The sequence below is a fragment of the Notamacropus eugenii genome, chromosome 1 (genome assembly GCF_028372415.1).
Source record: "Notamacropus eugenii isolate mMacEug1 chromosome 1, mMacEug1.pri_v2, whole genome shotgun sequence".
In the NCBI taxonomy this organism is placed as follows: domain Eukaryota; kingdom Metazoa; phylum Chordata; class Mammalia; order Diprotodontia; family Macropodidae; genus Notamacropus; species Notamacropus eugenii.
In genome coordinates, this window is record NC_092872.1 from 523,960,973 (window position 1) to 523,984,496 (window position 23,524).

The 23,524-nt window shown below is 38.7% G+C and overlaps 1 protein-coding gene and 1 long non-coding RNA gene across 8 annotated transcripts in view; one reads left to right on the forward strand and one right to left on the reverse strand.

Moving 5' to 3' along the window:
• The window catches only part of SCARA5 (scavenger receptor class A member 5), a 148,043-nt gene that overhangs the window by 45,413 nt on the left and 79,106 nt on the right, over positions 1-23,524 (forward strand). The window lies entirely within an intron of this gene.
• LOC140520126 (uncharacterized) overlaps positions 15,165-23,524 on the reverse strand; it is a 35,575-nt gene continuing 27,215 nt past the window's right edge. For both annotated transcript variants that reach the window (XR_011972404.1, XR_011972405.1), the window contains 2 exons: positions 20,460-20,576; positions 15,165-15,681 (listed from right to left, as the gene is read on the reverse strand). This is a non-coding gene — a long non-coding RNA (uncharacterized lncRNA). The remainder of the gene's footprint in view (positions 15,682-20,459; positions 20,577-23,524) is intronic.

Consider the following 23,524-nt stretch of genomic DNA (forward strand, 5'->3'; position numbering starts at 1 on the left):
AAGAAGCTGGGGAAAGGGGTGGGATGGGGAGTTGAGAAGAGCAGAGAAAGTCTGAAGCAATCATTGTGGGGAATTTGCTAGAGAATCAACAAATAAATGGATAAAAGAAAGGCCACGTTGCATCAAAGGCCCAGTCTGAGGTTAGATGAAAATGAATTGGTAGTGGGTTATATCAACATAATTCTGGGTTTGTTCTAGAAGCTTTCTGTGGCCTGGGACAAAATGTGAGAGAGAAGAGAGGGGAGACTGATCTAGAGTTGGATAATGGTGGGAATAACTGAAGAGGATGAGGATTAAGGTTTTAGAAAAGAAACTTGAAAGATAAAACATAAAGGGATGTTGGGAAGGGAGAAGACTCACCTGCCACAATGAGGAGATGACAGAGAAGTAGCATGAAAGCCTGGGTCCCAGTAAGATAAATATAAAAGCTCACCAATCAGAGCCAGGGAACTCAGAGGCAGAGCCCAAGGTTTTGGTGGAAAAATGTTAAATATGACATTACAAGGGGTACATTTTGTGTGTGTGTGTGTGTGTGTGTGTGTGTGTGTGTGTGTTTATAGGTATATATCCCTCTATATACGTGTGTGCATATGTATATGTGTGTATATATATATATATGCACACACACATATATAATATGTGTATATAGGTATTAGAAGTCAGCTTGTGCAAATATATGGAAGCAAAAGATGAATTGTGTGACTTTGTGAAAGGGGAAAGTGAGAAACCATTTTTAGAAAGAACTGGCAAAAGCTCATTTGGGGGGTGGACAGGGAGTTAGTGTAAAGTTAGTGTAAAGCAGGGCTTCTTAAACTTTTTCCACTAGGAACCCCTTTTTTGCATTACAGCAGCAGTTTTAGTGTTTCCTGGCCTGAGGGCATGCCCAATGCAAAGTGCGCATGCTTTGTGTTCAGAACCAAGGTTGCCCTGAAGTTGCATGATGCAACACCAGACAGTGCTGCCAGAAACACCTCAGATTCATTATGCTTGATTTTACATTAGTTTTTGGTCTTTGTTTATTTAGAAACTTTTTACTGTTGCCTAACTTTTTGTAATCCCACGTGAGGTCAAGACCCATAGTTTAAGAAGTGCTGGTACAAAGAGTTTCTAGTCTATCCTACATGCAATAGCAAGTAACTGAAGGTTGTTCATTTGTTTCTTTGTTTAAGAGAGTAGGAAGTGACATGTGTGTTAGTAAGATTATTTTTTCATCTGTATGATGAGTTGATTGGAGAGACCCAAGGCAGGTGGGCTGGCAAGGCCTTGTTTATTACAAGAGTCAAAATGTAATGAAGACTTGAGGTGGCTGTGTCAGTGGTGGACAGAAAAGGGGATTCAAGAGATGTTTGGAGGGTGTAAATGAATGTATTTAAATTTGAACTGATACTGGGGCAAAGGGGACAAAAGAATCCAGGATGATTTTGTAGTTATAAACGTTGATGGCTACCTGTGCCCTCAACAGAAAGAGAGAAGTTTGTAATATTATTACTTATTATCATTGTCATAGTACGTAGTGCTTAAAGATTTGCACAGCACTCTACATATATTATCTTATTTGATTCTCAACTCTGTAAGGTAGGTACTAAATGTACATTTTAGAGATAAGGAAAGTGAGACTTAGAAAACTTAAGTGACTGCCTATGGTCATAAAGCTAGTAAATGTTAAAGCAGCCTTTTGTACATAGTAAACGTTTAACAAACGTTTATTTAGTTGAATTGGAGCAGGAATTTGAACTTTGGTTTCTTCTAACTCCTGGGTTAGTGTTTATGATGAATTCTGTTTTAGAGAAACTGAGTTTGAGATGCTTATGTGACTTTTATGTGACAGAGTCTAGCAAGTAGTTAGTGATGCAGCAGTGAGGCTCAGGAGAAACATTAGGGGTAAAGAGATTTAGGAAATCATCTATGTAGAAATAATAATTTCTCCAGTGGGAACTGCTGAGATCATCAAGAGAAAAAGTACATAACATTCAAAGTGACCTCTTTGCTGTAACCCATCTGCAATACACTATCTCTTGTCTCTGTGACTTTAGACAGGCTCTCCCTTATTTCCTTACCTCCAGGTCTTGGAATCCCATGTTCCCTTCAAAGCATAGGTCAAGTGTTATATGAGGCCTTTCTTGATTACCCTAATTGCTAGTACTTCCTGGAAAATTTGGATTTATTTTGTTCAGCTTTTGTATTTAATTATTTCTGTGTGCCTGTTGTTCCCCCTCCCCAGTATAATATAGGGTATCCGAAAGCTTTGACAGCTTAAAACTGCACTGAGACTTTTGGGACACTATATAAAGTCATCAAAGACAGAAACTCTTTAAGTTTTGTCCTTGCATTTTGCTTAGTGCTTGGTATATAGTAGGTGCCTAATATATATTTATTATATTGCATTGAATTTAAAGAATGTCGGGAAAAAAGAATATGGTTTAGGATTGAACCATGATGGCTACCAGGTAGTATCAGGTGAGCTACCTGGTGAGTAGCCCTACTTAGGGATGGGAAGTAGATGACAATCTGATAAAAGAGTCTGAAAAAGAGTGATTAGACAGGCTGGAAGAGAATCAAGTATGAGCAGTGCTATAGAAATCAAAGGAAAGAGAAAGTATCAAAAGGAGGAGGAAGATAGCCAGTGGTGTTGAGGGGTAAAAAGATCAAGATGATTGAGAAAAGGTCATTGGATTTAGAATTTAAGAGGTCAGTGGTAACTTTGGAGACAGTAGTTTAGTTCAATGGTTGGGTCAGATGCCAGATTACAAGAGGTTAAGGAGCCGGTGGTGAGACAGTGAATGAAGAGGACTCTTTCTAGGAGTTTGGTGTTGAAAGAGAGGATACATGTAGGGCACAAGTTCAAGAGAATTCTGGAACCAAATGAATGAATGAATGAATGAAAAAACATTTATTAAGCGCTTACAATGTGTTAAACAAACAATTACTACTCTCCTATAGCTCACATTCTAACGAGAAAGATATCACATAGAGGAGGCCTCAGTGTCAATGACAAAGCCCAACAGTTTTTAGGATATGTTTTCAGGTTAGATGAGAATCTAACCTGGGTGTCTGAATTCCTCAAATAGAGGAGACCTTAGGATATCTGTAAAGATGGGAGAAGTAGATAGGAAGAGTTAGAAGATGAGAGAGAGGTAATGATGTGATGAGTCAAGCTTCTGTAAAGAGGAGGGGGATGAGATTGAGGTATAAATATAGGGGGTAATCTGAACAAGAAAGGTCACCAATTGTCCAAATATTTCATCATGCCCTTGAAATACTTTAAAATCTAGAAAAAGAGCTCTAGCAAGTTGACTAAATTAGGAAGCCAGATGGTTCAATGGATAGAGAGTGGATTTGGAGTTAGAAAGATCTGAGTTTGAATCTTGCCTTAGATCTCACAGGATTATTGTGAGAATCAAATGAGTTAATGTATATAAAGTGTTTTGCAACCTCAAGTCTCTGTATAAATGCTGGTTATTACAGGTAGAAATTCCAAAGGATGAGGAGGCATAAAGTAGAAGGATTTCACCCCAGTGAGATCTCAGGACCACAGAGCTATTGAAATATAGCCTATGGCTCAGAACCACAGCTCTGAACTCATGTGACTCAAGTTCATGTGTTGGAGGTGTCTCAATATTTATTATACAGGCTTATGCCTCCACCCTAGAAACACATGAATTTGACTCATTTTGGCTCTCCCTTCAGGGTATTTGTTTACCTTTACCAGTACCAGCTATGCAAGGTTTGGAACACAGAAAAAGTTTATTCTACGCAATGAAAAATACTAAAAGGACTGAGCCCAAAGGCAGTCAAGGAAACTTAAAGCTACTCAGTCATTCCAGACGCAGAGCACCATTCTGTGGTTGAGATCACGCCTAACCAAAATGAGAGAAGAATCAAGGGTTGCTGGGAAATCTAAAAATCTACTCCTCTGATAAGTTCCAATAGACCAGGGATCTACATAGTACCATCCTGGGATTGACACTCCTCTAAGTAGAGAAAGAACTTTGACCTTACAAGAGAATCAAACCACTCTCTGTTCCTGGCCTCTGACCTGCACAGCCCACACAATTGTAACCAGTGAAAACAAAGGTCTAGGTTTGCCCCTCCATTTTATGGAGCTCAAGTCAAGAAGCATTTATTAAGTATTTACTGTGTACAATGCTAATGACTAGGGATACAAATATAAGCAAAAAGAAAGATCGAACCTGCCCTCAAGAAACTTACATTCTAACAGAAGACAACATATAAAAGAATACTAAAAAGGGTAGGAGATAGAGAAGGTACCTACTTCCTCATCTTTGCTACCCACTTCTGCTTTTCAAAAAAAGTATTATGGCTATTGTCACAGTCAGTGACAATATACTTCTGGGCTGGTTAACACCTTCCTAAATCTTTGGGCCTCCTGCAACAGTGGCTTCTGGCCAGCATGACAAAGGGCCCCTGAGACAGCTACTGGAGATCTTCCCACTCTCCTGTCCCACCAATGCTCCCAGCCCTTAGTCCCAACATAAGTTAGGGTGATTGAATGCTATTCACATTTTCCCAATGTGCCCTCCAAATGCTCAGCACCTCTGCTGAGTCTTTTTGAGACTGGGGAAAATGACTTACTCTCTTTTTTCTGTTTACCTTTTCTGAATCCCATAGCCTCCACTTCCCTGTGTCTAGAGATGGGACATGTAAATTAGCTGAGGCCTCAGAGGAGCCTCAGGAAACACTGAAGGGGAAATGATGACCAATGGCAACCACCTAAGGCTTGTACCTGTTAGAGAGTGGTGTTGTTTCCTGTACTTTGTTCTTGAAGAGGACCATGGCATCATCAGGAAAGTGATGCCATGACTTACAAGTGGATGGGATTTAAGTGAGGGAGGCCTGGCAGAGAAATATCCAAGTGAAGAATGGATTGAAAAAGATAGAACAAGAGGCAAGGAGGTCAGTTAGGAGGTTATTGCAATAGTCCAGGCAAGAGATGATTGGGGCTTGAATAGTATAGTGGTCATATGATGGGAGAGAAGGGGATAAATGTGAGAGATGTCTCAGAGAGATGTGATTCCACAAGAGACAACTGGCTATATGTGGCAGGGAAAGTGGGGAGGGAGAAAGAAAAGTCAAAGATGATCCAAGAATGAGTTACTGATAAATTTGACATGGCCAGCTATTAAATTAAAATTGATTTACAGAGCATTTCCAACTGGCCGCTGACCACAATAATTGTCAACACCATTTATTGTAAGGAACATACACACCCAAAGCACGCACTGGAGAAGTGGTTTCTGCCCACAGCTGTTTATTTGACTTGAGAGGAGAAGGCATTTTCTAGTGTCTTTTCACCAATTTTCTCCCTCTCTTTTCCTGATTACGTCTTCATCTCTCCTCAGGAAAAGGAAGGAGAAAAGAGGGCATCAGTGGGATTTTGTGAAAGGTCCTGATTTATTCTCTCCAGCAGTGCTGACATCAGCATTTTTCTCTTCAAGAAAGAAGAAGAGCCATGGGAAAAGCGTGGGCTTGGAGGAATGAAATGAGTTGTCAGTTAAGGAGATTCCTGGTAGGTTTAAAGATACCATGTGGCTAATTCTGAGATTTTCCTCAATGCTGAGAAAGATTGGAGCAGGACCCTGATTGGATCCCATGCTCTAGAGAAAATATTAATTCACCCTTATATAGAACTTGGGATAGGGCTTGTGATTGGAAGAGGGAACTCTTGGATCAGGAAACTCCCTTTACCCACGTTGGTCAGCACCTAGTTGGTAACTTAGAATTCAGGGTCACTAAATCATCATTCCTCTCTATACATAGCAGTTGGAAGTTTACAAAGCATTTTCCCCTTCATCACCCTATGTGGTAGATTATATGAATATTCTTGCTCCCATCTTATAGATGAGGAAACTGAGCCTTGACATAGGATCATAGATTTGAAATTAGAAGGGACCTTGGGATCATCTAGTTCATTGATTTAGAGGTGAAGTGACCTTAGACATCTCCTAGTCCCTCCTCTCCTCTTGCAAATGAGGAAATTGAATCCTAGAGAAATGAAATGACTTGTTCAAGGTCACATGGGTAGTGAATAACAGTTTTTTCTTTTTTTTATTATGAATTAGAAAAGCGTCAATAAACACGAATGCTTCCACGTACAAAGAATAGATAAAAGGAATAGGAGTATATATGAGAGCAGGAATCTATCATGTATAGCTTGTCTTTCAAAAAATTTTATAAATTTGACACAATATCACTAATGGTACCTTGCTTATTTGTATTCGCTGCTGAACTTTCTTCTGCTTTTTCCTGTATGTTTTTTGAAATATCAGATTGATGCTCTTTTCTTTCTTTTCTTTTTCTTTTGGTATCACTATCAAAACAGAGCTGTATTTTGAACTCAAGTCTTTTGACTTTGAATCCAGAACCCTTAGTCTTTTAAAAATTTATTTATTTTATTTTTAACTTGTGAAATAAATCAAACATTTCCATAACATAGGAGAATAAATAAAAGATGATTGCATATAAAATTGCAAATATATTTTGCATAACTTCCTTAGTCTTTATGAAAATGCAAATACTTCTGTGTAGAGCCATGTAGTCATTGAAGTACCTGAGATCAAAAGCCAGAAGTATATCCTCAAATAGATTTTGTGATTCATGACATGAAAAAAATATAAAAAATCACTAGGAAAAGTTAAGTTGATCAAGAAAAAGGAATTAATTATTACAGTAGTTTCTATATCACTTAAGTAGTACCTGTGTCAAATGCTGTGCCCTCTACAGTTTGGTGCCCTGGATGGAAGCTCTGGTTGCCTCATTCAGTTACAACTTAACCCCTGGTAGAGGGGAAAATTTAAATCACTGTCACCTAATATTTTTGGCAAAAGGTATGTATGTAGGGGGTAATTTTATCAACTGAGAGAACAGATTAGTGCATAAATGCCTAGAGAACATGAAGGTTTCATGGAGGCAAAGCAGACAGGAGAATTGAAAAGTTAATGGGTTTTTTACCATTTTTTTTCTAGAGACAGCCCTGAAACTACTCATAATACTTTATTTAACAGAGCTACTATACAGCACTTTCAAACAGATTCTATTGGTGTTGATTCTCGTCTCTGTTAATGTCACTGGCATTCAGTTTTTTCTCTTTTTGAAAAATGTGGTTTTTTTTTGGCATTCTTTAAAAAATGTTTTGAGTTTCAAATTCTCTCCCTTCCTGCAGGCTCTCTACCACCCATTGAGAAGGCAGGAAATATGTCAATTACACATGTGAAATCATGCGAAACATATTTTCTTATTAGCTATCTTACAAAAAAACAAGAAAAATAAAGTGAAAAATTATACTTCAGTTTTCACTCAGAGTTCATCAGTTCTCTCTCTGGAGGTGGATAGCATTTTTCATCATAATTCCTTCAGAATTGTCTTGGATCTTTGTATTGATCAGAGTAGCTAAGTTTTTCACAGTTGATCATCCTTACAATATTTCTGTTAATGTGTACCATAATCTCCTAGTTCTGCTCAATTCACTCTGCATCAGTTCATATAGGTCTTCTGAAACCCTCACCCTCATCATTTTTTAATAGCATAATAGTATTCCATCACAACACAACTTGTTTAGTCATTCCCCAACTGATGGATATTTCCTCAGTTTCCAGTTCTTTGGTCAAATCAATTTTTTAAGTTGTCATTTTCTTTCAATTTTTTTGTGTCTCTTGTACTAAGCTGTTAATTCTCTTTTTGTAATTTTCTTTCTTCACTCTCATTTCTTTTTACCAATTTTTCCTCTATTATTCTTATCTGTTTCTTTAACTTTTCCAGGAATTATTTTTGGGCTGGGGTTCAATTAATATTTTTCTTTGAGACTACTTCTAGATATTTTCATTTTTTTGTCTTCTGAGTTTTTGTCTTGGTCTTCTCTGCCACTCTTTTTAGTCAAGTTCTGTGTGTGTGTGTGTGTGTGTGTATATACTCATTTTACCAGACTATTTCTTGACTTTGAACTTTATGTTACAATTGAGCTTTGTTCACTTCGCGATTGGGAAGCCCTGTCCCAAGACTCAGGCTTTTTTTGGGCTATTATTTCCAGAACTAGTTCTGGGGGTCTGTGAGTTTTCAGTGCTTCCCAGGTAGTGCAATCCAGGGAGAGGTGGAGTTACTGCTCTCCTGGTCTGTGCTCAGGTCTCTACCTATGCTCCCCTGCAGTCAAAAGCTCTAGTGCTCTTATGCACCCTAGTAATACCACCCAGGACTGTGTATAGACAATAGAGTTGCCAAACAACTCCTAGCCATACACCCAAGGTCAGCTCAGAGTCCTCTATAATCTCTGTCTGATCAGGTAACTTTCCAATCCTGCCCTTGCCTCTAGGCTGAGCACTCCATCGCCAGTGCTTCCAAGGCCCACCGTGGGTGAGCACCACAGAACAGCCTCCATCCACTGTCACACTTCTTTTTGTCGACCTCCTAAGTTGTCTCGGCCTGGAAAAATGTCTCATCCTGGCCATTTATTGGCTCTCTGGCTCCTGAATTTCATCTGAGGTGTTATTTTAAAGTTCTCTGGAAGGAAACGTCAGGAGAGTTTGGCTGGGTTGCTGCCTGTACTCCACTTTCATAGCTCTACCCTGGCATTCATTTTGAAAGCACCCTTAATGACGATGGCATTTGAATACTCAAATGATTCTCCTATTAAGCCAGTCTCTCCAACTACTGCCCTTACTTCTCTCTACTGCTTCTCTTTAATGTTTTTAGATATGTGAAGCTAATGTCAAACAGGATAGCAATTCCTAAAGGAGACACGTGTTATATAATGCTCTATTTGGAGACCAGAACACTTAGATTTAAATCCTACATCTAACACTTATTATTGTAAGACCATAGACAAGTCTTTTAATGGCTCTGAGCCTCAGTTTTCTCATCTGGAAAATGGGAATGATAATATTTAGCATCTCTGTCACAGGATTATTAAAAGGAGTAACCAAAATTATGTTTATAAAGTGCTTTGCAAACCTTTAAGTGCTAACTAAGAGTCTATTATCATTGTCATGACATTGAGAGGGAGATAGGACTACATGAACTCTGAAGTCCTTTCCAGCTCTGAGATGACCATAAAATTCCAAATTGGAGACCATGAAATTCCAAATCCTTCTTCAATTTTAGTCTTTCTCTGTAATATCTTAAATGTATCAATTTTGGAGAAATTATGACATATGATTTTCTATTGTTACAAGATGTGACAACGTGTCAGGCATCTTTCCCTTTTAGAGGAAAAGTCCACACTGAGCCATCTTATGACTGATGTTTATAATTGATGAGACTCCACATGACTCTTCTGTAACAGTTCAAAGACTTCAACCGGTTTCATGATGCAAGTACCATGGGGACCCAATTAGCCCTGCACAGTCGCCATTGTCTGAGAATTTACTTATATGGCTTTTTAAAAATGGGTAAATCTCACCGTTTGAGGAGGGACTGAAATCTCTGGTCATATTGGTGTTTACATGGTATTCAATAAGCACTTTATAAACTGAATAAGTGAGTGACTCTGATTTTTTTCCAACATCCAATCCAATTTTAGCAACACTTTTGGTAAGTATCCATTACATTTTAGGGGTAGCTAAGTGGTGAAGTAGATAGAGCTCTGGGTCTGGAGTAAGGAAGATCTGAATTCTAATTCAGTTTTAGACACTTACTAGTTGTGCACTGGACACTTACTGCTTGGACACTTACTAGGATTACCTGGACAAGTCACTTAACCTCATCTGTAAAATGGGGATAATAATAACACTTAACCTCTCAGGGCTGTTGTGAAGATCAAATGAGATCATTGTAGAGTGCTGAGCACAGTGTCTGTCACATGGTAAGAGCTACATAAATGTTAGCTATCATTATTATAAGTGTCTATTATATCTTAGATACTATTCTAGCTGCTAGAAATGCAAAGGCAAAAATCAAATAGTCCCCACCCTCAAAGAGCTTATATTCTACTGGAGTAGAGGACACAGCAAATACACAAGTAGGCAGGCACACATTATGCACAAATGATGAGCAATAGTGTGGTGCTGTGGAAAGAAAGCTGGATTTGGAACCAGAGGAACTGATTCCTTCATCATCTTTCTCTTGTCTCAGTTTGCTTTTCTGTAAAATGAAAAGCTTGGACTAGATACCCTCACACCCCCTTTCCTGCTCTGAATCTGTGATCCTAAGACAAAGTAATTTCAAGAAGGGGAGAATGATGCCCACTGTGGCCATCAGGATGGGCTCAGTGTAGGAGATGGTACCAGGTGGTACTTCAGGGAAGTGGGAGATTCTTGCAGGCAGAGGTAAGGAAGGAGTCAGTTCTCTGAAGAATAGAAATTAGAGGTCTGAGCCTCTAGTCTGAGGCTCCAAGACCAACAGAGTGAGAAAAGAAAGCACAAAACATGCCTGGAGGCCAAGGCAAGTCTGGCCTGGATTCCTCACATCCTCTGCATCCTTTGAAATCTCCTTCAATATTTTCTGACAGACTCCCTGAATGAGGACAGAGGAGCTCAGACAATCAGCCAAGAGGGAGAACCCTCTCTGATCCAATAGAGAACTGTGCAAAAATCCTGAGGGAGCAATGCTGAGCTGATTGCAAACAAGTGTTATGGAACGAGCTGTCCAGAAGGATAACAACAAGGAAAAATGCTTGGCTCCAGACTCATGACCACATGTTAGACCATATCAGGCCTCTTGTATCAACATAGGAGCTGGCTGGCAACATCGAATACGTGAATCCTTCACACACAAGGATGGTATTCATTTTATTCCAGTCATCCATTCAAGAAGCATTTATTAAATGCCTACTATGTACAATCTCCTTGGGAACAGAGGAGGGACTGTTTCCTTTTTGTATTTGTATTTCCAAGGCCTCTTGGCACTTAAGAAGTGCTTATGGAATGAGTGGTCTAGTAATTGCAATGGAATATGTGAAGATATGAAGAGAAAAACATAAGTGCTCCTGCCCTCAGAGAGTTTATATTTTACTGAGGGAATATTACATGAAAATAAGTAAGTGGATACTTACATGGTCTCTTTGAAGAGGGAGAGATCTGTAGCCACTAAGGGGAATGAAAAAAAGCTTTCCTTTGCATAAGATGTGAACACCTGTGCTAAGCTTTAAAGGAAGCCAGGTATTCAAATTTGAGAGCTGTGAAGAATCGCAGAGCTCAGTTAAGTTACTGTGTTTCTATAGACAAGAAAATTAGTGAAAAAAGTGAAATGACTTGTTCAAAGCCAAAACTGCCAATCCAAATCAACAAGAACTTACTAAGTACCTAGTAAGTCCCAGATACTTTGCTAGGATTTAAAGATACAAAGGGAAAAGGGGAAGGAGCAAGCATCTATGAAACACCTACTATGTGTCAAGTTCTACACTTAGCTGTCGTTGTTTAGTTGTGTCTCATTCTTTGTGACCCTGTTTGGGGTTTTCTTGACAAAGATACTGGAATGGTTTGCCATTTTCTTCTCTGGTTCATTTTACAGATAAGGAAACTAAAGGAAACATAGGTAAGTGGCTTGTGCAGGGTCACATAGCTAGTAAGTATCTGAGGCCAGATTTGAACTCAGGTATTCCTGATTCCAGACCCTACACTCTATCTACTGTACCATCTAGTTGCCCCAAATGCTTTAAAAGTATTATCTCATTTAATCCTCACAAAAACCTTGGGAGGTAGGTGCTGTTATTATTCCCATTTTACAGTTGAGGAAACTGAGATAAAGGTTAAATGACTTGGCCAGGGTCATAGCTAGTAAGTGTCTGAGGCTAGATTTGAACTTATCTCTGGGCCACCTGACTTTGATGCCACATAGTTGCACAGGCACAAAGAATGATGTGATCCCTACTCACAATGAGCTTATGATCTAGGGTGGGAGACAATGTTAGAGGCAGAAATAGAGTCCTGATCCCCTGGTTCTTAGTTTGGTGCTACTTTCATTACCCAATGGTAGATGGCAGGGGACATTAGGACTGTGATAGGGGATAGTGCTTAGGTCTTGAGGGTAAAAATGCCCCTGCCACCATCCACCTATGACCAGGGTACCTCCTAAGATTTATTCCTGCAAAAGCTGAATATTAGATAGACATTGGACCCATTCCATTATGCAGACTATTTACCCTTCTCCACAGAAGGTCCCCCAACGTATTTATTTTTTGCCAGGATGCAAATACCCATGTCTTGATTTTGCCATGTAACCAATTCATTTTCTTTTGCATAAATCACACAAAATTTAAGAGTTGGAAGGGACCTCATTGACCAATCCTCACCCCAAAGGAACACCCAGTATAACATACCTAATGAGTAATTATTTCTTCTTGATGGTCACCCTGTCAGGGGACTCCCCCAACAATACTGCCCTACTTCTTGAGGCACTCCATTCTGCTTTTGAGCAGCTCTAATTGTTAATAATTTTCCCACCTGATATTGATCCTAAATTTGCATCTCTATACTCTCTACTTTTTGCTCCTTTTTCTGCCTTCTAAACAGAACAAACAAATAAAACATATCTAATACCTATTATACATAAAAAAAAGGTTTCATAGTCTGCTCTAAGCTAAACATCCCTACCCCTTTCAATGAATCCTTAAATAACATTCCCTCCCAGAATGATTTCTTTTTTTGACTAGGTAAAAGAGGCCATTCTTTGCCTCATTTCTTACCCATCTTTAATCACTGAACGGGTGTTGCCTCAGTCAAACTGAGACCTGGGAAAGACCTTGGCTTAAAAAGACCAAGATCTCACATTGCATCTGGGGCCATATCCAGTTGTCCTGATCTGTATCTTGCCACTTTACCCAGATGACTCTGAGGGAGAAAGTGAGGCTGGTGACTTTGCATAGCCCTCTCTCACTTAAATCCAATTCACTTACTTGTCATGGCATCACCTTCCTGATGCCATCATCCTCTCTGAAAATGATGGACAAAGGAAAACAAAAATATAACATGAACTCAAAGCACTTCACTACCCTGGTGGTCCTTTTCTGAAAACCCTCCGGTATATTAATATTCTTCTTATAGTTCTCAGAACTGAACATAATACTCAAAGTAAGGTTTAATAAAGACAGAGTACAGTGAGACTATTAGCTTCTTATTTCTGAAGCTATACAGAATGTGCTAGAGCCAGATGGGACTGGCTCACAAGAGCTGATGCTTGAATTTTCAGCATACACCTTCACACCTCAGAAATTGGCAAATGTTACCAAAATCAGGGCCTTATTTCTTTTTTTGTTGGTTGTCCAGACTTAAGAAAATGGTAAAGGAAATGTTAATAGTGCTCATTAAACCTAAAAGTGTGTCCTGGGTGCATTTTTCCCCCCTGAGAGAGCTGGTTGTTAAACATTTACCGTTACAGCCCTGAAGCTATGTTTCTCTTAACGTGCCCAAGATGATTTTCACATTACTTCTGGTTGCCAAACTACATTACTGACTCATATTGAGCTTAGAGTCCACTAAAACCCTTAGATCTTTTCCAAACTGCTGTCTAATAATGCCTCTCCTGTTTATGTTGGTGAAGTTGGGTTTTTTGGGTACCCAAGTCCATACATTTCTTTGATGATATTATTACTTCATTTTTTCTTGCATAATTTTTTGTTTGCAATGGGTTATGGCCTACATCCTCCTAATATGAACCTCTCCATGGCCTTTCAGATGGTCCTCAGTTTCAGCTGGGTACCATGACTCACAGTCATATAACATATGGAACATAAGGAAAGACCAGTCCTTCTATAAGGATATAATTTAGATGATCCCATGGGAATCAGGGAAGCCAAATTTTTCAGTCCTATTCCAATTCTACTGTGGTTTTGTAGACTCTGACGTTATTGTCCGTGGAAATGATGGTATGACGGAACCTTCCAATCTCCGTTCTGCTGCCTCTTCTTACTTACCCCATATTCTCTCTTCCAAGGGAGACCAGTATATGTCATGTTAAACTAGCATGTGAACAATGCCTTCTGAGCTTGGATGGATGATATTTTTTGAACCATGAGGCAAATGCACTGAACTACCTTTTTGAGTTTGATGTTTCATCTTTGAACCACCTTCACTATTTTTGGCATTGAATGTTGGGTCTAGAGTCTGGAATCAAAAAGACCTGAGTTCAAATCCAGTCTCAGGTGTGTGACTGTGGTCAAAAACTCCTATTTGCCTCAGTTTCCTCAATTGTAAAAAAAGGAATAATAATAGTACCTACCTCCCAGAGCTGTAACAATTAAATGAAATAATATTTGTGAAGAATTTAGTACAGCACTTGGCACATAGTAGGTTCTAAAGAAATGATTATTTTTCCCTTTCCCTTTGTCTTAGAGCTATCTATAAGTCCAGAAGATAATTCTTGCCAGAATCTGCCTTTCATCTTACTGCAGATATTAGATATTCTCTCAAAGAATGTAACCTATTTTTGTTAGGAAGAACGTAAAAAGGGTAGCAACCATTTTATCTGTGTCTTCATATTTCCAGTACCTGGTACATAGTAGGCACTTAACTGGATCACAGAATCTCTTATTTCCTTTAAGACTCAACTCAACTTCCACCCTTTGTAGAGAAGGCTATTCCTAGTTTCCACACACCCACCTCATCCTCCCCATCCCCAGGTGCTAATGCCTTCCCCTTATCTAAGGTTACCATTTATCTATTCTATATGCATCATGAATGTAATTAGTTATTTTCATGTTGTCTCCCCATTAAAATGTAATCTCCTTGAGGGTAAGAACTGCTTCACATGTTGCTTTGCCATCTACTGCACTTAGCATAGTTCTTGTAATTTATTGAGCACTTAATAAATGCTAATTGATTGATTAATAGAGAGGAAAGGCAACTTGGAGGACATCTTGTCCAACCCCCTCACTTTAGAGATGAAGAAACTGAAGCCTAGAAAGTTAAATGCCTTGTCAAAGGTTATGTAGATGGTAAGTGACAGAGCTAGAATTTGCTTGCAAATGACTTAAAATCTGACTCAAAATCTAACACTTTCCCCTACTCTACTGCCTGACTTTAAAGCTGTTACTTACAACTAATTATGTCTCTGTCTTGAACATAGTTTGAATTGAACATATGCCAACTTTCTTATCACTATCAAATAAATTCCTTGATGAAATTGTTCATGCTGTTAATAATGTATTTCCATTCTCTGCTTTACAAAACAAGTTTTATATGTATCTTTTCCTTTTGTGAGAAGATTAAAGCCTTCCAATGTATAGTGGTAGGGAGATTAACTGGGACAAAGTAAAATAACTAAATGTATCAATAATCTTTCTACATCTTAAAAAAAACCCCAACTCTTTTGATATGCAATATGTCCTCCTTTTCCTGTAATTACTTGTTTTTACATAATTTGGCTTTGAATTCTCAGGATTTTCACATCTATTCCTTACACGTATTTCACATCTATCTATTCTTTAACCTTTCATCATGAAATCACATATCATATGGGATGTTATATGTACCTTTGATGAATATTCCATTTTTTCAAGTCTACCTTTGATTACATCCCATGTGTTTTCAATGGGATTTAAATCAGGCAAGTTCTCAGGCCACTGAAACATTTCTCTCCATCTCGTAGAGAAGATTCTTAACCTTTCATGAAGAAAGGCATGGTTTCAATTTTGTATTGAAGTATTCCATCTTCATTTGGAGATTTCTGTAATTCTGGAATAATTATGCTTCTTACAAGTTCACCTGTTCTTCTTCTAAACAATGTTTTCAGTATAGCCTTGAATGAAAAATGGAATCTTCTCAGTAAAAATGATCTTTTTCCATCTTTAGTATTCTAGTATTTGCCTTACTCATGACAAACAATTTTTCCCCCAGAGCAAGAACAATTATTAAGTTGGGTTGTTTATTTTTTTAAACTGGTCTTACTTTTCTTCCAACTTCAAGAAGTCTACACCACAAAACTCCTCCAGCTCCCAAGTCCTTCTAAATGTCATTACATATTTTCTGAAGATTAATTAGGTTGTTGTGCAGCAATAGTTTGTTAGTTCATAACATTTTGTTTGTTTGTTTTTGACTGAACCTTCCTTTGCACTTTGGTACAACTGATCTTGTTGCATTATGGTCTTGGATGATCCTTAATACCATACCAATGACTATTGCAATATCACTAATAGTCACTGAAGTATGCCCTTTAAGAGGTACAATTTTGGCATATGTCCTTGGATTAACATCCATTTTTTTTTTAAAACCACAGAATTAAAAATACAATAAAAGAGAATAATGAAACCCATGTGTATGGCATGAAATCCCAGAATAAACTAACAGTGAACAACCAGTTTCATCAGATCAGATGTTCTGAATCATCCTAGTGTCAATAGAGATACACATGCATAACCCCTGCTATCACAATATGAAACAATATCAAAATCATTGCTTGGTCCAACTAGCAAATTCCTTCATCTCAACATCATTTACTATGCTGGTCTTGACTCTAGTCTTAAAAGAACCATAAATTTAGTACTGGAAGGTCCTAACCCCTAATTTATAGATAAGGAAACTGTGTGTAGAGTGGTTAATGTGACTTGTGCAAGCTGACAGGAAGGACAGGAGCTCGGACTTGAACCCTGTCTCTCTGACGCCAAGTCTCGTGCTATGTGAAGTGTCTCTCCTCTTAATAGTGTGACAGAAATGGGTTTGAACACTAATTCTGCAACCCATTAGCTGTGTGACCTTAGGCAAGACCTTTACTTACATTCTTGCCTACTAAAAGACTATCTTTCTATGTTTATCCCTCCTTTAGCTATAGTTTTTAACCCTACCTTCTCCATAGATTGTGTTATACTTTTAAAAAATGCACAATTCTCTTCTTTCTTTAACATGAAACAAAATAAAAATTCTTGACCCTCTTCTGGCTAGCTTTTACCTCTTTTTATCTCTCTTTTCTAATACCTCTAAACTTCTCATTTATTTTATAACTTCTAAATAAATTTTCTATACTGCCTCTAATTCCTTTCTTAATTCTCTGAAAGCCTGGTTTCCATCTTCATCACTTTCTTAAAATTACTCTTTAGAAAGTGATAAGCAACCATTGCCTTATTGTTAATTCCAGTGACCAGATCATGATCTCATTCCTCTTGATCTTGGCAGCATTTGAAGCTGTTTACCAGCTCTTCCTTAAAACACAATCCTTGTCCTCCTTTTCACTCTCTGAACCATCCTTTGTGGTATCCATTGGCTCTTTATTCTCCCTGATTGAGTTTTTCTTAAGATTCAGTCTTTAACCCTTTTTATTCTTCCTCTATATTTTCTTTCTCCAAAAGTTGATCTATTCTCATCGTCTCAGCTATAACTCTCCTATACATGTTCACTCCTCTGTTAGGATATAAGGAACTATCTTGACTTTGTACTTGTATCCTAATGCTCAGCACAATAAACACTTAACAAATGCTTTTTCATTCATTTATTCACTACATTAGATGTTGCATACTTAATCAGAAATATTTGATGCGAAGATTTTTTCCCCTCAATTGATATCTTGCCTTCCTGTCCTAACGGTGTTTGTTTAGTTATTACAAAAGTTTTTCAGTTTATGTAATCAAATAATCTAGTTTATTTTTTGTGTTTATATTTATCCCTTCTTTGATTAAGAACTCTCTAATCATAGCATAAAATGTACTTGATCTGATTCTTTTCTAACATTATAGTGTGATCTTTAATATTAAGGATGTGTATTCATTTTGAGCATATTGTATGTGGTGTAAGATGTTGATCTTAACTTAATTTCTGCCAAACCACTTTTCTGTTTTCCCAGCAGTTTTTGTCAATCAGCAAGGTTTTCTCACCTCTCAAGTAATCTATCTTTATTTGAACACAGGGTTGTTGAGTTCAAGTGATTATGATCCTTCCTTGTCTGGTTCAGTCCAGATTTTTATAGTGTCTTTTCTTCTCATCTTCCCCAAAGCCTTCCTCCCCGATCCTGTGAGAGTTTTCTTTGGTAACTTCTAGCTTTGCTCTGGGTAGTTTAGTACCCAGATTTCTTGTCTTTGATATGAAAACAGTAACTTTAGGATCAGAACGTACTTGGTACTCAGGGCCAGCACATACATTCTGTTCCAAGGGAGCTTGGCTATCTAGTACTAGTAACCTTAAAATCTGGTACCTAGTACCTTGTGCCAAGATTTTCAAGTCCCAGTTCAATAGAGAAAATATGTTTTTGACAAGGCTTTTCAAAATAAATCTTCTTTGTCAGATTACCACTGTCTAATTTAGGGTCTAAAGAACATGGTTACCATATAAATATGGTATATAAGTGCCTTGTGAACTCTTGGTCAGTCAATTTAAGGATAGTGGACATAAAGCAGAAAGAAAAGAGCACAAGGGAAGGAGAGATCACTATACTCATTCCCTCTCAACATTAGTGACTATGTAGCTGAGTAAGATGCCTCCTTGATTCCCCTTTTCTTTTTAGTACCTGGCTTAATACCACTAAGATGTTATTGACTGTTTTGGCTGTCTGACCCTCATGGTTTGGGCTTAGCTGGACACTTGCCTTTATATTTCTGCTTTAACGCTAGCTCCCCATTTTTTCTAGAAATGTTGGATTTGGTGTTTTCCCTCCTTTATCACAAATGAGCATTACTAATATTTTGTGGTCAGTAACATAAATGCAAGGGTATGTAGCTAGAATTAACCTCATAACTGATTCCCAGTACAGTAGGTATCTCTTTGATGATGCAGACCAGATAGCCTTGTGCACATGTTGTTGTTGTTCATGTTTTAGTCATATCCAACTTTTCAAAACCTCATTTTGGGATTTCCTTGGCAAAGATACTGGAATGGTTTACTATTTCCTTTTCTAGCTCATTTTATGATAAGGAAACTGAGGTAAACAAAGTTAAGTGACTTGTCAAGAGTCACCTAGTAAGTGTCTGAGACTATATTTGAACATAGGATTGGATAAAACAAGAGATTGTTAAATTGCTTGACTGGATTGGAAGTGTCAGAGGACCTAAGTTTCAAGTTTCCATTCCATAGTTAAAGCAAATCAATACAAAGGTTTATAACGTTACAGACTTAGAGCTGGAAGGGACCATAGAGATCATCAAGTTCAATACCCTCATCTTACAGATAAGGAACTAAGGCCAAGAGACATCAAGTGACTTGTCCTGGGGTCACTCAGCTAGTAAGATTCTGAGGTCTTCTTGATTTTCAATTCCAATATGCTATCCACTATGATAAATCTCTCCAGCCATCAGTTTCCTTATCTCTAAACTGAGGGGGTGGCTTAGATGATACTACTTGCCATGCTCTCCCTCTAATGTTCTCACAGTGTCTGCCTGTGTCTCATGTGGCCATCTTTTCCTAGCATACGTGACTTGTGTCCATCCCTCTCCTGACTCCCCTAACCTCCCTTAAAGAGAGAGAGGGAAGTTATAATAGCCACCCTGGTCATATGTCCCCTTGACTTATTCATGGTTTCTCAGCTTCCTGAGGTGCATTCCAAACCTTAAACCTGGCCTGAGGACTCTTCATGAGTTCCCACTCAAAATGCTGTAGTTGTAGTTTGTCCTGAGTGAAACAGTGTGTGTGTGTGTGTGTGTGTGTGTGTGTGTGTACACATACATATATGTATATGTGTATATATGCATATATGTATATACATAATATATGTATGTGTGTAATATATGTGTGTATGTGTATGTATGTGTATGTCTATCTCTCCATCTATATCAATCTATCTATGAAATATCTATATATCTACCTATGTAACAGATAGGTAGATATGTAGATATTTCATAAAGCCTGAAAAGCATCTGAATATCCCCATTCCAGGAATAGGAAAGTGGTTTTGATATAAAAGCTTCACTTTCCATTTCCATTTTCCTTTTACTTGCCGTTTCCAATGAGCAAAGTTTGACTCAGCAGGCCTCAGGCCTTAGGGTGTCTGCAGGTTCCCCACGCCTGCTAGGGTGTCACTACCACAGTTGGGTGTGAAAAGACAGGCCCTTCTCCTTTTATACAGACTTTGATTCTTTCCCTTTCTCAAATGTCCCTAAGCCACAGAATGACAGGCAGAACTGGACTTGGAAGACACCTCAGAGACCACAGCCATCTAACCGAACTGATCTCAGGGAAAAAAATTCTCCCTAAAGCATGCTGTTGTTGTTGTGTTTGTCCTTCATTCTCGAAGAGGACCATGACATCAGGGAGATGATGATGCAATGACTTGCACTTAACTTTGATTTGAGGGAGGGAGGGCTGTGCAAGGTCACCAGCCTCACTTTCTCCTCCTGAGCCATCTGGGTCCAATGGCCAGATATTCATCAGGAGAGCTGGACATGATGCTTGAGGAGTGATCATTCGGCTTCTGCTTGGAGACTTCTAGTGAAGGAGAAACCCACTAGGGAAGTTCTTTAAATCTTTGTTGTTTCTAGTCCTTCCCCTCTGGCACTCCTGCGCAGTAGCCCTGGTGACTTTCTATTCTGTCAGCATGATTTGTTATCTATAATTTTTGTCCTTTGATGTAGAAAAAGTGGCTTTAGGATCAGGAAGTACCTGGTTCTCTATGTCCCAGTTTCCTTCAGGGCATGAAGAGAGCTCCAGAGGGGAGACCATCTGGTACCATCCTTCCTGAGGGATAGAGCCTCATCAGTTTGGTGTCAGGCAATTTGACTATAGGACAACAGAATGAATAGATAATGAATTAGTCAAATAGCACCCATTTCCCCCAGAGTAACTATACAGGTAGGCACTATTTCCCGGGAGCAGTATTAAAAGATCCTAAGGCATAAACTGGGTACCTTTTATCACTAAACTTCAGTTATTATTACTGATGATTATTATATCTCACTTCTGTTTTTTTTTTCTTTAAGAAGAAAGCTTCATCTATGCTTTATTTAACTTGGGTATTAAAAAAAGTTATTCATAGCTGTATTGGCATAAAAATTCTTAATGTTTACTTCTTTATTGGAAAGTAAGTGTTAATCTCCTTATAGTTCATTTTAAAAAAAAAATTTAAACCTCCCATTATTAACTGTCTTTCGAAATAGGGAGAAACTGCCAATTGAACTAGTTCCCAAGAAAATACAGAATATAGGTATAGGATACTCTGAAATCAGCCTTCCCTCATTTTACATGGGTACCACAAAAAACTAGAATTTGCTCCCTACTAACCCTGGGTATCCTGAATTTACTGTTCATTATTTTCACACACCTAAGTAATGATTTCAGACACCATTTTCTGTTAGACTTTGCAAACAGACAAGATCCCAGGAAGAGACCCTCTGTGAAGCCGTTTGTGTGTTGATACATTGAACCCCATATTTACATTTATAAGTGATTAAATTGATGGAGACCATCATATGATGTGAGAGTTGGGTAAAGCAGCAATGTATGTTTAGCCCACAGAAAAGAAGTGGTAGTAAGGAGCATCTGACTCAGTCTTTAAGTATATAGATACTGTCATGAAAAAGAGAAATGAGACATTGCATTTGGTTCTCAAAGAGAGGCAGAGTTCATCTTGACATAAGGGGTGGAACACAAGGGAACAAACATGAATGAAGTACTTACTTAATGCCAGTCTTTGTGCTAAGTCCTTTATGAATATTATTTCATTTCCATCCTCCCAACCATCTGGGGAGGTAGCTGCTATTATTATCCCCATTTTACAGTTAAAGAAACTGAGTCAGGTAGCAGTTAAATACTTTGCCCAGGGTCACGCAGCTGTCTGAGGTCAGATTTGAATTCATCTTCCGGATTCCACAAGTAGTACGCCACTGAAAAAGCTTCTTAATACCTAAAGCTGTCTAAAAGTTCACCTCACGGGATAATGAGATTACCAAAACTTTTTGAAGTCATCAAGTAAAGGTTGGATAATGACTTGTTGAGTATATTCAAGAAGGAATTCATTTTCAGGTGGGATTCCATCCAAGGTTCTGTCCACCTTTGAGATTTTCGTGATTCTGTGGTCCAATCTGCTTGGACAACAGACAGGAAGGACCTTCAAGAAACCTAAAATATTCAGCTATATCAATGATGTTCTTCTCCTTGGAGGTTTTTCCAGGGCATCCTGTTCAGTACAAAAGTCCCTATCTCCTTTCCATCAAGGATACATTTCCCCATAGCAGAGTTTGACTGCTGTAACATCCTCTCAGCTTTAGCATTTTAGGATTTATAGTTGGAAGAGAATTTGGTGTAAGACTTTGGGGATCCCCAACTTAAAAGGCAAACAGCTGCCTGTAATTGGTCATTATTGTCTGGGCTATAAAAGAGCAGGATGTTCTTTGGACTGCTCGTCTTGCTAGGAAATAGGGACTCTTGAATGTGAGGGGAAGGAAACTTCAAGGCAGGAAGGAAAGAAGAAAGAAGGAAAACTTACTGAGTACTTGTGGAAACCAGGAGTATGCTACTAGGGTCAGAGTGAGGTAGTGAGAGTGAAGAGCAGTAGTGTGAATCTCTGCTGATGGAGTGAACGTGATTAGAGAGTAACCTGACAGAGTGGAGGCTAGGAGTCAGAGAAGGATGTTATTTTGGGAGTTCAAGTGCGGCTCTGGTAGCTCGTGGGTAGATCTGGGTACAAATCCCTTGGGAGTGCTATTTCATACCTTCAATGAACTTTGATTTAGGGAGCATAGGGAGACTGGGAATTGGGGTGGTAAAAGGAGGCAGCTCCCTTCCTTTCTCTTCCCTGCCCCCTTGCTGTATTTAGCTAGCAAGATTGAGAGTGCCTTGGGTCCCAGTGCCCTCCCTATACAGCAATTCTAGCATTCCAAGGATGGTGATAGAAAAGCCCTAAAAGATTCTGTATCTGGGTGGCAGAATTTTACATCTCTCGTAGTATGTGTGGAGAAAGTGTCTAGGGTAGTTCACATAGAAGCAGACCTTGGCAAATGTTTCAGTGGCAGTAAATACGCATGAGTGGTTGTGTAAAACTTGAAATTCAAATAATCCAACCTCCTCATTTTACAGATACAGAAACTGAGGACCAAGGAGGCAAAGGGGCAGAGCCCTAACTAGAACCCAGGTCTGATATCTTGGCTCCTCACCAAAGAATTTCGTTATTCATTCAGCTTCCCTTGCCAGAGAAGGTAATTGTGATTATGCAGCTGAGGCTTCCCTTATGGTGAGACTGTGCTCTCTGGGATCTCTAGCATATAAAAGCCAGCCTATGTGGTTGCTTCTGGCCTTTTTTTCTTTTTCAAAATGGGCCTCCTGCTGTTAGACCCTTCCCCTATTAGCTGGAACTAAGCCCTCTTCCTCTCTTCCTGTTTATATTAGGATGGGGCTAATAACACATAAGAGAATTCAGTCTCCACACTGCAAATATTTGTACAGTAGAACTGAAAGTGTAGGTGTGGATGGGGAGTCTCTGAAAAATAATGATTGTCCTCTCCCTCCCTAATAAATGAATCTTTGTCTACTATGGGGAGACCTCCTTTGGAGCTGAGCCCTACCTATACCTTTTCCTTTCAATGCCCAATAATAATTTTCCTTTTTCTTTTAAAAAAATTATTTATTTTTAGCTTTTAACATTTGCTTTTATAGGATTTTGAGTTCTAATTCCCCACCTCCCTCCCCCGTGGAAGATGGCATGCAATTTGATATAGGCTATTCATGAACCA